At 45.7% G+C, this 16,470-nt stretch overlaps 6 non-coding genes across 6 annotated transcripts; 3 read left to right on the top strand and 3 right to left on the bottom strand.

Annotated features, from left to right (window-relative positions):
• Positions 1-2,715: 2,715 nt before the first annotated feature.
• On the bottom strand, positions 2,716-2,788 carry trnar-acg (transfer RNA arginine (anticodon ACG)). The gene has a single exon. It is a non-coding gene; the product is annotated as a tRNA-Arg (tRNA).
• A 1,624-nt stretch (positions 2,789-4,412) lies between these two features.
• On the top strand, positions 4,413-4,494 carry trnas-gcu (transfer RNA serine (anticodon GCU)). The gene has a single exon. It is a non-coding gene; the product is annotated as a tRNA-Ser (tRNA).
• A 1,343-nt stretch (positions 4,495-5,837) lies between these two features.
• On the top strand, positions 5,838-5,919 carry trnas-uga (transfer RNA serine (anticodon UGA)). Its single transcript has one exon. It is a non-coding gene; the product is annotated as a tRNA-Ser (tRNA).
• Positions 5,920-13,116: 7,197 nt separating this feature from the next.
• Positions 13,117-13,258, bottom strand: LOC138229473 (U4 spliceosomal RNA). Its single transcript, XR_011185884.1, has one exon. It is a non-coding gene; the product is annotated as a U4 spliceosomal RNA (small nuclear RNA).
• A 1,293-nt stretch (positions 13,259-14,551) lies between these two features.
• Positions 14,552-14,670, top strand: LOC138229321 (5S ribosomal RNA). The gene has a single exon (XR_011185752.1). It is a non-coding gene; the product is annotated as a 5S ribosomal RNA (ribosomal RNA).
• Positions 14,671-15,306: 636 nt separating this feature from the next.
• On the bottom strand, positions 15,307-15,470 carry LOC138229385 (U1 spliceosomal RNA). The gene has a single exon (XR_011185805.1). It is a non-coding gene; the product is annotated as a U1 spliceosomal RNA (small nuclear RNA).
• Between the last annotated feature and the right edge of the window lie 1,000 nt (positions 15,471-16,470).

The raw sequence follows: 16,470 nt of genomic DNA, 5'->3' as shown, positions 1-16,470 counted from the left end.
ATTATGACTTAGATAAAGATAAGATCACATGTTAGGAGCCATTCATGCAGAAATCCACATCATTCCGAAGGGCTGTTTACAAAAGTTTTTCTCCCAACTGTATGTGAGAGAAAAGAAGAGACGCTCACTGAGTAAGGTGGGGTTGTAGCTTTGCAAATCAAAAGGACATTTGTACGCTCAAAATGGGACAGGAGCACCCCAGATGGTACTCAAACCCACAATCCCTGGCTTAGGAGGCCAGTGTCTTAGCCATTAGGCCACTGCGCCACACTGGGTGAGGTCGATCATACTGATGAAGAGCCAGTTTTTTTTCCTTTGCTTTTTCAAAGGGATCCCCAAAATTAGGGAAGTTAGGCAGCAGAAGGTTTACTGTGACCTGAGAAGGACCGGCATCCAATCACGGTGGTACACACACACACGCTCTCACTCATCTGAGCTACACGGCTACCAAGATGATCTCAGGTGCGCCGAGCTGGTACGGAACATATTGAACTGATCGACGGCGAATTGTCTCTCAGACAGGCTTTTCACCTCTGAGCTCCCTGACTGACAGTAATCAGCTAGGTAGTGAAACAGTCAGCTGCTTCTAAGCCTTAAACAGCTGCATCTCGGCGCTTCCACAGAGAGATGATTTGAAAGCCAAACATCGCCCATTGGGAACACCTTACTATCACTAGTTTAAGAGACTCTTAAGGTCTTGCAGAGGTGCCTGTCTAATAGCATGCGCTTTGCAAGCTATAGGTGTTTAGGCTGAGGCAGAATGCCTGTTAACAAAATGTTTTTCTAAAGGGGCCTCGCACTCTTTTCCAAGCAATGGTCACCATCCCCACCGAGTGTCACAATGTAGTCATGTCCTAGGACATCACCTGTTAGTCTCCATTTGTCTGCCACCAACACTTTAGGTTACGGGGTCACAACCGCACCCCGGAGAGCAGAGGAGCCGTTGTCGTTCTGGCGGCGCAGATTGGGCTGAAGGTGGGGCGCTTGAATCTCGCTGTTGGAGGCCGTCTGAAACTGACCCAAGCCTTTCCCTTGAATTAAATGTAAATAAGAAATGAACCCCAGATGCATATGGAATCAATCACGTGTTTCCTTTGAGCCGTTTCAGAGACTGCTCCAGAGTTTACCTTGCACAGATGCGCAAAGATTAATGATGGGGGTGCACGCTTCCAGGCGTCTTACAACTGTAGGGACTGATTAGAGACAATTCGTAGCTTGTGCTCATTTCCCTCTATTCCCCGTGTTGCAGTGGTAGGATGACGTAAATTCCTGCTTCGACACGTAACGGCATTATAATCAAGTGCAGGAGCTGAGGGCTTTAGTTTTGTTTCGTTTTCCATGGCGTTCGTAAGCGCGCAAATCAAAGGCAATTCCTGCGTCTAACACGAATGTAAATGCTTTTGAAAGTGCAGTGTGGTGCAGCTTGTAAAATCCTTGTCCACATTTTTGGTTTGTTGATGTTTTTTCTGTCTGCCAAAGTTGCATTTTGACATCCGGACTGGGGGACTTTATCATTTGAACGTGAAGCCAGCCTTAAACCCTCTGAGGCGTGTCTGTCTGCCGGCACGAATCTTGTGAAAGGTATTTTTTTTAACGGAGAGCAACTTTAAAAAGGTTTCCGCAGCCAAATCGCAGTCCGTGTTTGATTATAGGAGGAATGCGGCGGCGGCGAGCTCGCATTTGTCGTGCTCGAGTGGTTAAGGCGATGGGCTCGAAATGCGTTGGGGCTTCCCCGCGCAGGTGCGAAACCTGCCGACTCCGGCGTCTGCCGCACGTCGCCTTGTGCCTGCGCGGCAGAGGCGAAGTGCCGCTTTTCCTTTCCTGGTACTATAACAACGCGAAATCGCTTGGACCCGCTGCCATGGAAATCAATTCTTCAGATAACTACACATTTTGCGTTCGCACCTCTGGTGCTCTACTTATGCCTTTGAAAACCTAATGAATAAAGCTGAAAGAACCGACACGATATGTAGGTGCTGGTAAAGCACGCAGTAAAGAACTGTTAACAGCAAGGGTTTCAGTGGGTTAACTGAGGAGAAGGCGTGATCGCTAATTGTTGACTTTTTATTTGGTGTTAGAAACACTCTTACTGTGCATGATGTGCAACAAATGTAGCCACAGAAATTGCATCACGCTTTCATGTATGCTATTGCAGACACCAACGTTGCCTAGATAGAAAACCGAAATAGCCGTGGGTTTGCTTGCTGGTCTGAAGGATCTCTCTTCGAATCTCTATCATTTGTCAATGGAAGTAAAAGGCGCTGCAATCTCATACGTTCAGAATCAAACCCGCAGCTATTGTTCGACTTTATTTCTTGACTAATTACAACTGAGTGTCGCATGAGCAGTTACATAAACTTGTCTGGTATATTTGAACACAAATGCCGTTCTTCAATTAAAACTAACAGTACATTGTCAGGGACATTCAGTTCTATACAAACAAGAGACAGACAAGAGAATATTTCTACCGTTCATGTGGACTACGTGTTGACTTACTGATCGGAATAATTGAAAGGTTCGGGCTCATAGCCGATGCAGTGCGTGCTAATTAGAACAGCAACGCTGAGCTCTCAGCACCGTACTGAGCCCAGGTGTTTTTCTAAAGCTGTCAGGTGCAGTTCATTTACATGAAGGAAATCTCTTACTGGGTACGATTACAATGCAGTAAGTAGCACAGACTACTTAGGGAGTAGCCCCATGCGTTTAAAAATGACCCGAGCCAGGCAGGAGTCGAACCTGCAATCTCCTGAGCCGTAGTCAGACGCGTTATCCATTGCGCCACTGGCCCTGGTGTGACACTGCAGGACTGTAACCCAGTGAGATCAGCACTGCACCTAGTAAAATATTACCCCCGGTCCATTCTTTTCCAAAAGTGAGAAACACCTGTTTTCTACATTTTGTCTGTTTTAAAACCATATCTCTTTAAACCAAACCAAGAGTTTGTCTTTTGCACTGATATTCTGATTCATTTCGATTTCAAAGAAAAAAAAAACATTATCTTCCAAAGCATCATAAAATTGTCCATTCTTCCAGACTCTACTTCTCTCTTGTAGTAGTACAGCAGACCTTTCCAGGTGAGCAGATCACAGAGTCCGAAATATGCTTCCTCCATCAAGCAAAGTACCTGAACATGACTCTGTCTTCATAAAAGCGCCCCTGTAATAAAGAAATTAAATCCGAAATCAAGAGGGCAGTTGCCTACTGAAGTTCAAGAAGTCATCAATTTTAACCCAGCAACACATTAAAGGCTGCATCTATACAAGTACGATTCTAGAAATGCTCACCAGATTACGTTTTAAGAAGGAACTGTGCCTCAGGTTCCGCCGAGATCTTAACTCGGATGGCAGGATTCAGAGTCCGGAGTGTGGACTGATGGCGCACGGAGGGTCCATATACTGTGGATCCCTCAGTGATCTTCCGCGTGTTCAAACCGCCAGCGTGTGACTCCCCTGTCCCTGTGACCTCATTGCTCTGCTCTCGCCTCTGTGCAGCTGAGCCCGACTCATGGTAAAGTGGAAAAAAATATGCCCTCATCGTGGGATTTACTCTGGATCGAGGATAGATGTCACTTTTTTATCGTTGAACAGGATGTATGTGATGTGGCGACTAGGTTCAATATTGTATCCTTTTAAAAGATTAAGGACTGGGGTGAGCGTGATTTACCACCCTTTCAGCTAAGAACCCGACATGAGCACCGTTTAAGCTGCATAGACTCGGTCGTTTAACTCTTCTCCATTAGCAGGGTTAAGGTTAAAGAAAAAAAACATTGCTGACTTCTTTTTTTTTGCCAGCCGCTAGCGCTGATTAGCAATGTTTGTATTTCATGTTTTGCAAGTTCCATCCATTTTAAGAAAAACAAGTCGCGTTAAAGACAGGAAATGAATACTTGCATTTAATTAAGTCTAGCCGTAGGCGGTTGTCTGTAAGGACCAGTTCTGTTTGAGAAGACAGAACAAAGAAGGCACCACTGGGATTCGGACTCAGGATCTCCTGTTTAAGAGACAAGCGCTTTAACCAACTAAGCAACGGCGCCCCGGTAGTGTTGTCCTTTTGCAGCCACTTGGACACACCACTCAGACACATCTGCATTCGGTGTGTGCTCCGCCTGCTCGCTGAGCAAGTTGCCACCTTTACATACAATAGCAACATCGACACCAAGAGAAAGGATGACAAATGGCTTTTATCTGGAACTTTTCATGTCCAAGGAGCTCAATGTGCTTTCTGTGTACAACAGGGCCACTGAACTCCACAATGGCCACTGAACCACAGCAGTGGCTTGCTGGCTTGACATCTCCCAAGGAAAATGTTGAAATCGCATGTGGAACAGGAAAAGGACCCTTGAGTACGAGGGAAAAAAAAGAAAAAGATCATCTGGAGCGCGCCAACCCATGTCTGGACAGCCCAGTTTCATCGACGAGGTGGCCGAGTGGTTAAGGCGATGGACTGCTAATCCATTGTGCTCTGCACGCATGGGTTCGAATCCCATCCTCGTCGCTCTCTACGTTTGACGTTGGCTCTCCTTTTGTTTGCTCCAGTACTAGAGCCTTACATTTTCTAGCGGTGGCTGAACATGGTATAGTAGGCTAACGTTGGTATCGAGCAGTGGTAGTAACAGTATTTACGTGCCGCTGCTGCCAAGTGGCTCTGGGTTGAGACCGCGTTTTCACTTACTTGCAGCACAAATGGAGAAAGCGATTTTTGACAGTCTCTCGAGAGACTGCGCTAGGTGTTTAGGGATAGACTTTGTCAGTTCCCCCTGGGATGATGGCCTCTCAAATAGTTTGTGATTCCTCTAGACGTTTATACAGTAGAAGCCTGCTTCGTGGCTTAAATCCAAGCTAAGGAAACGAGTTAGAGGTCTGATGCAGAACTGCGAATTCAATGAAGGGGAACACTACAGTACATTGCACTGTATGTGTGAGGAAAGCTGCCCCCTTCTGTTCCTTGTCGACCGAACAGAGGACTGTAAAGGATACCGCCAAGAAACTTTAGGATGCTGGTTGGAATCCAGCTCCAAAGAAGCCCCTTTGGGTGTTATGTAATCAAAAAGTAAGAACAGAGAATCTCCCTTTGATCAAAAGCGCAACAGAACTGTTTTCCGTGGAGCAGGTTTCAGACCCGTAGACCTGTTTTATTTGTAGGGCAGGGCGCATTCCCAAACGCGAATCTCCTGTTTTAGAAATGCTTTGGGCGGCGTGAAGTGAAAATAAGAAGTGGGCTCCAGATGCACATGGAAGCAATCAAGTGTTTCATCCGAGCTGTTTCAAAGACTGCTCAACAGCTTTCCTTTTACAGAGGCCCAACGATTAATGATGGGGGTGCACCCTTCAATGTGCCTTACGACTCTAGGGAGTGATTGAGACGATTCGTAGCGTGTGTTCATTTCCCTCTATTCCCCATGTTGCAGTGGTAAGATGACGTAAATTCCTGCTTCGACACGTAACGGCGTTATAATCAAGTACAGGAGCTGAGGGCTTTTGTTTTGTTTCGTTTTCTATGGCGTTCGTAAGCGCGCAAAACAAAGACAATTCCTGCGTCTAACACGAATATAAATGCTTTTGAAAGTGCAGTGTGGTGCAGCTTGTAAAATCCTTGTCCACATTTGTGGTTTGTTGATGTTTTTTCTGTCTGCCAAAGTTGCATTTTGACATCCGGACGGGGAGACTTTATCATTTGAACGTGAAGCCAGCCTTAAACCCTCTGAGGCGTGTCTGTCTGCCGGCATGTATCTTGTGAAAGGTTTTTTTTTTAACAGAGAGCGACTTTAAAAAGGTTTCCGCAGCCACCTCGCACTCCGTGTTAGATTATAGGAGGAATGCGGCGGCGGCGAGCTCGCTGTAGTCGTGGCCGAGTAGTTAAGGCGATGGATTTGAAATCCATTGGGGACTCCCCGCTCAGGTTCGAATCCTGCCGACTACGGCGTCTGCCGCACGTCACCTTGTGCCTGTGCGGCAAAGGCGAAGTGCCGCTTCTCCTTTCCTGGTACTATAAAAATGCTACATCGCTTGGTCCTGCTTCCATGGAAAGCAGTTCTTCAGGTAATTCTACTCTCTTACCAAAGCTGTTAGGTTCCTTTCCGTGGTGAGATGGGTTGTCATGCAACGCTGCCACATAGTGCCGACAGACAAGTGTGTTGCGGGAGAAGAGAAAAGTGTTTGAAGATTTAAGAGTGTCTTAGGTGGAGCCAAAATCAAGTGTCACAAATGCAAGTGGGAAGATTTCCAATGTTTAATATGGTCAAAATAAGCGGAAGTTACCAGCTGGTCCGGCACAGTCTGCCATGCTTTTGTCATATACTGTAAAGTCGTGTGGAACTGGGTGTCGAACTGGAGCCTCACCATTTGCATATGTGAGGCTCCAGTTATACATCGAGTGTCACATTAAATGACAAAAATGAAGAGAGTTAAAGCACCTGGAGAGGTTTTCTTACAACTTTTGAGCTGACACAGTTTTGGAAAATGTTTCCTTCACGGTGCACTGAACAACATAGGCAGCCAAGAGTCTCCAAAACAAAACAGAATGGACAGATAGGAGAAAATTCCCACTCGTCCTGAAGTTCCCAAAATCCAGCACTGAGCGTAAACAAAGTGTCTAAGTAGCGTGGGAATGCTAACCCTAACCCTAGCTGGAGTTTGAGCAATCCGGCACTGAGCGTAAGAAGATGAGTCAAAGTAACGTCTAATCGGATTAGTTTCCTTAGAGCTGGTTCAGAGTTTGCTCAAGAGTTTACCTTTCACAGATGCGCAAAGAAGAATGTTGGGGGTGCACGCTTCAAGGCGCCTTACAGCTGTAGGGAGTGATTCAAGACGATTCGTGGCGTGTGCTCGTTCCCATATACCGTACGACCCGGGGTGCAGTGCTAGGATGACGTACAATACCGCTTGGGCACGTAACGGGGTTATATGCAAGTGCAGGACGTGAGGGTTTTCGTTTGTTCGTTTTGTTTTGCTCTGCTTTGCTTTGTTTTGCTTTCCATCGCGTTGGTAAGAGCGTAAATAAAAAGGCGATTCCTGTGTCTACCACTAATGTAAGAGCTATTTCAAGTGCGACGTGGTGCGGCTTTTCAAATGCTTGTGGGCATTTCTCTGTTGTTGATTCTTTTTTTGTGTGTAACAAAGTGGCCTTTTCATGTCCGGACGGGGAGACTTTATCATTCCGACATGAAGCCACCCTTAAGTCCTCTGAGGCGTGTCTGTCTGCAAGGCTTGTATTTTGGAAATGTTTTTTTGAAACGGAGAACGACTTTGAAATAGGCTTCCGCCGGCGCCTCGCGATCCAGGTAAGATTGTAGCAAGAACGCAGCGGCAGTGGGGCTTGCTGTAGTCGTGGCTGAGTGGTTAAGGCAATGGACTAGAAATCCATTGGGGTCTCCCCGCACAGGTTCCAATCCTGCCGACTACGTTGTCCGCTTTCAGTCGGTGTGTTTCGGCACAAGCAAAGAAGCGCGCCTCTTTGCTGTTCCTGGTGGTTTTAAAACGCCCAATCGCTTGTACCCGCTGCCTTAGAAATAAGTTCTTCAGCGTCCGCAAATGGCATTTTGCAGCTGGAAGCAGATGTCGACGCGTTTTGCACAGAGCACCAAAAAAGCGTCTTTTTTGAAGGTCCAGGCACTGAGCATTGGTGGTTCAGTGGTAGAATTCTCGCCTGCCACGCGGGAGGCTCGGGTTCGATTCCCAGCCAATGCAGTGGCTTTTGCAGCGAGCGGCTCCATCACTTGCATCCCCTTGCAACTCGCAACTGAAAACCCACTGAAGCTAAGCAGGTGTGAGCCAGGTCAGTACCTGGATGAGGATGAGCTACAGGGAAAAACAAAGCTTCCAGCTGGAAGCGGTGTTAATGGTGCCGGCGGGGGGGCGCTCACCCTGAGGTCTGTGCGGGTCCCAATGCCCCAGTATAGTGACGGAGATACTGTGTTGTAAAAGGGCGCTGTCTTTTGGATGAGATGTAAAACCGAGGTCACAGCGCTCTGTGGTCATTCAAAATGACCACCAAAACCTTTGACAAAAGCTCTTGGTAATTGATGGTCTTCAATAATGCTTCTCCTTTAGGTACATTTTAAATCAGCTGAAAAATGCTGTGAAATGGGGGGGCACTTCAGGCCAGTGTAGGATTTGGGTTACAAGAACCATGAAACTGCACGAGAAAGCCCGTACACTGATTACACGGCTTTCTATTCAAAGGAGGACAAAAGAAATTCCCTGAGTTTGATTTTTTGCAGCACAGAGAGGAGCACTGTCGTGAGGCTGGTTAGCTCAGTTGGTTAGAGCGTGGTGCTAATAACGCCAAGGTCGCGGGTTTGAGCCCTGTACGGGCCAGGTCTAGGTCCAGGTCCCTGTTTGTGAAACAGGCAAATGACTGTCTCAGGGGCCCATTCCTCATTCTCAAGACACATGTATGCAGTATGTACACCGTGCATTGAGCAATAGGGACTGAATACACCACAGGTAAGGTTAGAAGTCATTCTGAGGTGCCACATGTGAGGGATACAGCTAGGCATCCGAAATGTAGGGTTTGAGACCCTTCAGGAGTACTGCATCCTTTGAGACAGACCCTGTTAAACAAATGATCATTTCTTTCGGCATTAGGGACTAAATATACTAAACATATGATGCTAAAATGTTATTTTCACATATATTAATGTAATAAATGATTGCTTATGCTTTAGAAACAAATCTAATTAAAATAAAAGCTTAAGTTTTGTATTTATCTTGTACCATAGAACATGATTTTCTTTGTATTTCAAGCCCACAAAGTGTCCAAATGACGCACTACATGATATAAGGAAGATTATCACATGCATATCGGTATTATCTTTCTTATGAAAATGCATTCCTTTCATTACCTTTTACTTTTTAAAATGAACTCAAATTGAGTATAATGTAATAATTTAAGTAGAATAGATTCTAATAATATAATGATCCAGTGTTTTGCACTACTTCACTGCTTCACTGCTCTATGCCATCTGGAAATAAATCCTCAGACTGCTTACTGCCCTGGGCATGTACCAATAAATTAAAGGAGCACATCTGTTTATCACTGCGTTGAAGCAGGAGACACACAGTCTCTGCAAACACATCCTAGATACAGTGTTCCAGCACCTTTGACCTCATCCAGAACATATCATTTCTTGAAAGGGATTGCTGTCCGAATGCACATCTGAATCCCAAGCAGAATCTCTAGTAAAATACGATCATTTGTGAAACAGGCAAATGACTGTCTCAGGGGCCCATTCCTCATTGTCAGACACATGTATGGAATGCTTTCACCGTGCATTGAGCAATAGGGATTAAAAACACCGCAGGTAAGGTTAGATGTCATGTTCTATGATCATTTCTTTCAGCATTAGGGACTAAATATACTAAACGTATGATGCTAAAATGTTATTTTTACATATATTAATGTAATAAATGATTGCTTATGCTTTATAAACAAATCTAATTAAAATAAAAGCTTAAGTTTTGTATTTATCTTGTACCATAGAACATGATTTGCTTTGTATTTCAAGCCCACAAAGTGTCCAAATGTTCTATGATCATTTCTTTCAGCATTAGGGACTAAATATACCAAACGTATGATGCTAAAATCCTGAAAAAAGGATGTGCTCCATCTCGTCAGTAGATTGGATTCCAAAACTGATTTGGGTCAATATACATTACCTTTGAAATTAAAGTACAGTCTACTGTAGGGAACCATCAACTTAGAAAGCATTGGCCTTCCCTGGGGGTCAGGTAGGTGCAAAAGATAAACCTTTATCCTATCTTTATCTTAAGATAAGTGGCCAAGCAGTATTTTTCCAAGTTTCACCAAGCACATCATGTTGCCATAGTAGACAAAGTTCTATAAAATGTTAAATAACTTTTAAAAAAAGCATCTTGGTCTTACAGTACTGTACAAGGTGAATTAAACTGTCCCTGGTAATAAAAAGTAATTAGAAGCATCTCAGAAACTTTATCTCTAGAAACATTAGCTGTTTTATATCATGTAATTTAGTGTGATGTTGTCAGAATTCAAGGACATTATCACACACAGAAATTGGTTCAGTTAAATCTAAAAAACACAGCTAAACATGGGTTTAAATGTAACAGAAGTCTTACCTCTTGTCAAAAGATTTAATTCAAGAAGCGATGTAATAAATGATTGCTTATGCTTTATAAAGAAATCTAATTAAAATAAAAGCTTAAGTTTTGTATTTATCTTGTACCATAGAACATGATTTTCTTTGTATTTGAAGCCCACAAAGTGTCCAAATGATGCACTACATGATATAAGGAAGATTATCACATGCATATCGGTATTATCTTTCTTATGAAAATGCATTCCTTTCATTACCTTTTACTTTTTAAAATGAACTCAAATTGTGTATAATGTAATAATTTAAGTAGAATAGATTCAGGTAGGAAATATAGAGTCATGATGTTTATGGCTGACATCATTTCACATGGGTGAATTTTAAGCTAAGAAATAAAAACATTTACAATGAAGATACCATTGCTTAATTTTAAATGCCTTTAAAAAATAAATACCTCCTGAGAATAATTTGCCACTCCCAGATCCTTGGTAAGGTACTGTTTGAATCCAATCAGGAGAGGAGCATCCAGGGAGTGCTTTCTATAGAGTCCAGCTTGGGCCACTCTCTTCCGGCCTGCTGATACTTTTTAACTACTCAGGGCCTGTAAGGATATAAAACACCGGTTTAAACATTTTATACCTATAAGACAAATTAGAATTTTAGTAAAAAATAGATACATCTGAAAAATAAAAAGTCTTACTGCTGATAGAGTTCTTCAGAGCTCACATCTTCCCCTTCCTTATCCGCTTCTGTTTCAGTTTCTAGAGCAGCCTCTGGCATCTCTTCCTCCTGGACTGCGGCCTCTTGCTCAGGGCCGCTGGAATGCAGGTAGATTCTTTTCAACATGCTTTTACATAATATGTTGTAACAATGATTTCAAAAAGAAACTACAGAAGCCTTACAGATTAAAAATATCTCACCTTGCCAATGTGTCTTCAGGCTTCCCATGTACAAAAAGGCCCAAGGACTCTAGCAGTCTTACAACCACTATCCTGTTTGCCTCACCAGACACGATCTCTATTCTGTGGTAATCCACGATGACCCCGTTCTTCAGGTGATTCATCATGTCCTCCCTCGCCTGTTGAGAGGCCATCCTGATGTTTTCTGCCGTGGCGTGCTTCATACACGCCCTCTTCAAGTGAGCAGGAAGCTGATCAAGAGTATTCAGGCACATCTTGCACACCAGGGGAATCCTCGTGGGTTTCCTTTGAAAATAAATAATACCATCTGTGTATAGAAACAAGCTAAGACTGATTTCTTAAATTATCCTTAATTTTCTCTCTCATAGTTTGAGCATAATGATTTTATTGCATTTATATAAGAATTGCTCATTGCTCCTAAATAAATAATGGTTTCATAAAAAAGTGAACACTTGGTCTCAGTCACAGACTTTCCAATAGAAGCCATTGTGGAGTTCAGCAACTGCAGGTCCTAGAAGTGGGGAAGGAATTTTAAAAGAGAAATTGAATTACAATACAGAAGGAATGGCTGAGGGATCACTGAAATATATATATACAAATTCCAAAGACTGAGTCCATATAGAAACAACTACCTTTCATTTTCAGTATAAGAAAAAAAAAACATTATCTTCCAAAGCATCATAAAATTGTCCCTTCTTCCAGACTCTACTTCTCTCTTGTAGTAGTATAGCAGACCTTTCCAGGTGAGCAGATCACAGAGTCCGAAATGAGCTTCCTCCATCAAGCAAAGTACCTGAACATGACTCTGTCTTCATAAAAGCGCCCCTGTAATAAAGAAATTAAATCCGAAATCAAGAGGGCAGTTGCCTACTGAAATACAAGAAGTCATCAATTTTAACCTAGCAACACATTAAAGGCTGCATCTATACAAGTACGATTCTAGAAATGCTCACCAGATTACGTTTTAAGAAGGAACTGCGCCTCAGGTTCCGCCGAGATCTTAACTCGGATGGCAGGATTCAGAGTCCGGAGTGCGGACTGATGGCGCACGGAGGGTCCATATACTGTGGATCCCTCAGTGATCTTCCGCGTATTCAAACCGCCAGCGTGTGACTCCCCTGTCCCCGTGACCTCATTGCTCTGCTCTCTCCTCTGTGCAGCTGAGCCCGACTCACGGTAAAATGGAAAAAAATATGCCCTCGACGTGAGATTTATTCTGGAGCGAGCCAGTGTTGCGCATAGCTGCCTTCAAAGCAGTTAACCCAGGTTCGATTCCCGGCCAACGCAGTTACGAATGTTTTCAAATGCTGTCATGAGCCTTGGATTGTGACTAGCAAAGCGAAGCCTTTTGAAAGAGCTAAAGCACTGCAAAACGGAATTGAAGGAGAATCTTACAGGGGATTCTGAGCAGTGTCTGCATACATGCAGTCAGATAAAGGTGCTGAAAGCTTGAGCTACTCTCAATGTCATGCTGCCCTTCCCCGGAGTAAATCTGTTACATTGAAAGAATGCTTCTGGCAGGTTCAAAAAGAGACCCTTGTTAATTGGAGAAATCAATGATTTCGAATGAATTCTGTATGCGTTAAAAGACAGCTATACACAGAAAACATGCAGGACACTGCTCATGATGTTTCCCGAGCCGAAACACAGTGCGTTTTTCCAAGCCATTTGACAAAGCCCACCCACTGAAAACTGCAGCAGATCGTGTAAAGACGTTCAACTTTGTAACTACTGCACGCACAGGAAGCAGAATAAATTCCTCTTTTCAAACTGTCAAAGGTTTGCTTTGCGAACGCTGCAGGACATCGCACAATCTCTTTTGAATGGGGACAAACCATTTCTTATGGGGCGCAGTAAGTACAGACGTTTAAAATGCTCCACTCATGCCGACGATGCAGCATGAAGAAGCGCAACCTAACGTTTGACAGACAAAAGCCAGGCGCCGCTACGAGCAATATGAAATCATACTGACAAGCACACGGCGTTTCGCGCTGACACAAAAGTAATCTCGACAGACGCTGTTCTCTGCATAAAGCTGAAAGAGCGTTTCAGTTGACACGTAACAAGTTCGTTTCTTTCTACCATGATATCACCGTGACCAAATCTGTCTTTAAACACCTTGCTCAGTCTCTGACGAGACTGTCAAAAATTGCTTTCGCCGATTGTATTGCAAACCGGCGGAAGCGGGGTATTGGGAAAAGTTTTCAACTAGCAATAATCACGCCTCGGCTAACCCTCACAGGCTACGATACTGCCACTGCGCAAAGCTGACGGTTGCCAGGCAACCGCGGGGATCCTATGGAAATCGTTATCGATCGTGTCATGGCATGTCGTTGCTATAACGCTTCATATTTGTCGTCTTCTTCTTCTTCTAGCTTGAGGTTTTGAAGAATTTCATGGCAGACAAGGGCTCCGTTGGGAACAAAGGGCGTTGTGAGAAAACCGTTGCTTATTTTCAGCAGCAGAAATACAACCCTTTAAATACAAGATGACAGAACAATGACGAAGGGCATGCCGGGAGGAACTTATGCACTACAGAGGAAAGGGGGCGGGCACGTACAGTTCACATTCAAGCCACAAGTACTCCTCTTGGATGTTGCACAAACAAATCCTAACGTCTTGAAAGCATTGCAGCATGTTTGTGTCCCACTTCCCGTGGCTGCGGGACGACTGACACGAACGGACAAACACAATCTGTGGCGTTTAGCGTGACATAGTCTTGCAGGCATCGTGCTGTCTCACTGCAATATTATACCGCTGGAGGAAACAGTCCATCTGGCCATGAAACTCATTTGAACGTCTAGCTACAGCAAATAACAATAACATGATTTATTCAGGATGTGTGGAATCAGCACGTCCCGGAGACAGCTTCCGAAATCGTGAGCATTCTCTGGTGGTAGGGGCGTTCAAGATGGCGCTCAGGTGGGAGGTAAAGTTTAGTGGTTGGGGAGTTTTTTTGAGTTTTTCATGACCTGAATGTTAATTTTTGCTTTTTTTGACTACAGAAAAATAAGGACTTAACACTAGTTGTTTAAACTTCAGTTATAATTGAAAGAAAAAAAAACGATTTTTTTTTTAGGTTTAAAAAGTCCGATATGAGTAACACTGGGAAAAGAAAAGAGAGTGCTGGGTCATCGAAGGAGAACTCTAAGATACCTCAATCGTATATGTATAGCACTACAAAAAAATCGATGGCAACTAAAGGGAAAAGTGAAGCAGCTGCAGGGGCAGCAAGAGGGCGGAGGCGCCGCGCGCCCGGCCGAAGTGTTGGACCGGTGCGCTTTACGTGCTGAAATAAACACGCGACAGCCCCGAAATGTTTCCAGAGTGCTGTGCACTGAAGACTTGCCTGGTGCTCCTCCGTGCAGATTGTTTGTCCTCCTCCAGTGCGGGACGTGCCAACACAAGGGAGCGCATTCGCCAACATCCAGGCACGCAATGCGATTTGGAAAGCAGCTCCTTTCCAAAGAGTGGCACACGAACGATCCTTCAGTCCCGCTCGGGGGGCACGGAACCCCCGCCACACACAGCTTCAAGTAGCGAGTCAGGCGGTGGGGCTTTCGCTTACGGCCACACCACCCTGAACACGCCCGATCTCTTCTGATCTCGGAAGCTAAGCAGCGTCAGGCCTGGTTAGTACTTGGATGGGAGACTGCCTGGGAATACCAGGTGCTGTAAGCTTTTGCTCTCCCGGCCAGCAGGGGTCGCCGTTGGTGCCGTAGGCTTTGGGAGGAAAACCTGCAGGATGGAAAGGTGATCTATAGCCTCATCTCTAGAGATGTTTTGTTGCTGTGGCATGTGTGTGACCCATATTCAAAAAAAAAAACCCGTCTGTAAAACGAATATCGAAGCTGCCTCTAAATCTGCAAATGAAGATGAGTCGATAAACCACTCGTTTTTTGTATAACTAGACATATATTCATTTGTTACCGATTTCATTCATTGAGCACGGATACAGTAGAGGTACAGCCATTCACTGTTTGACATGTCTGCACTGGTACAGAACCGAGCAATCAGAAAACGGGTGAAACTGTCTTTAGACTCAGCATACAGTACCGAGGCCCCCCATGACCAAATAAAGGCTAACCTCGATAATCAGCCTAAAGAACGCAGACTACAGCAAAACGACTGACTTTGAAAAGGGAATGAACGTCCGGAAGGAGTAGTGGAACTAGCTTGAGATGCTTCTCCGGACCCCTAACTAAAAGCCAGCGAGAACCAGCAGCGGCGTCCACTCCTGTCGAACCGGGATCCTTCCGCAGCCACGCAGCTCGTGGTGTCCTAACCCTCCCGTATCTGATTTTGGACCAAGCACATCAGGGGAGAGCGCGAACGCAGTCCCCCACTACCAGAAATTATGCAGTCGAGATTCCCACATTTGGGGAATTCGCAGGGGTCAACACAGCCGGAGTGCAATGGCCGAGCCTCGCCCTGGGTGAACCTCCTTCTTGATCAAGGTATCTCCCCTGCCAGGTAAGTATGAGTTAAACAGGCCCCTGCAAGCGGCCCGCACCCACAGCACAAATCGTGCAGCCTAGGCCACCTCCTCGCCCCGCACGCCACCGCCTCCTGCTGGGCCCACTCTTTCACACACTCACACGCCACACTAACACTCAAAAGTGTGGGCAAAACGAGAAAACGAGCGCGCCGTTTCCTACACATCTGCAGTCGCCGTTGCGCATTCGCAGCATGTCCCGGGATGCAATTCGGCCTCATTTGCATAACTCCAGACCGGCAGATCGCCACGCAAGCTCGCGACGTGCGCCTGCCACACACCGAACAAACCTTTTCAGCAATTTCCAAAAAACGGGCCTGCTCGCCTGCCCACAAGGCTCCGTCTCTTACCTGCTCTCCAGAGCCTGCTGCCTTCTGTGCTTTTCTCTCGGCACCGCTGCAGCGCACACAACTCCTGCAGCGGGAGGGGGGGAGAAAGTTCCCGCGCTCCGCCGCAGGGAAGGCTCGCTCCGTACGCACACGTCCTTTCGATGCCAGTCCAACAAGTGCTCCGCATTAGCTGCGTCGGGGCTCCGGCGTGTCGCACCTCACCTCACCTCGCCCTGCCCCCTCCTTGAATGTCTGCCGCTAGGCATGCCCCGCTCTCCTCCGCCTTATCTTATCGCGTGTGAGCACCGACAATGGCCACAATGCCGGGGAATGGCACCTGTAAAGTGTTAATTGGGGCACAGGAACAGCCCGTCTCGTCTCGGGGGGGCCGGCTTCAGAGACAATACAGCAAACACAGCGGGGCGGGGGAAGAAGACGACACCACACATGCGGGTACATTCAGCTCCGGCGGGAACGAGACATTTGTCGGTCTTTTCAAGTGCCGAGAGCCGAGCAATCCTTCACTTGTATCGTTTCTCCCCGGTGACTAGATCTGGCCCTGCGACTCTCGACTGGGCTCACCCCCGGGGCAGCCCAGCAGGTGTGAGCCTGGCCGGCACCCGGATGGGAGATTCCACCCCGGAAAAGCTCCGGTTG

This window comes from Lepisosteus oculatus, unplaced genomic scaffold (assembly GCF_040954835.1).
Source record: "Lepisosteus oculatus isolate fLepOcu1 unplaced genomic scaffold, fLepOcu1.hap2 HAP2_SCAFFOLD_45, whole genome shotgun sequence".
In the NCBI taxonomy this organism is placed as follows: Eukaryota; Metazoa; Chordata; class Actinopteri; order Semionotiformes; family Lepisosteidae; genus Lepisosteus; species Lepisosteus oculatus.
This window is presented reverse-complemented; position numbering and strand designations above follow the sequence as displayed.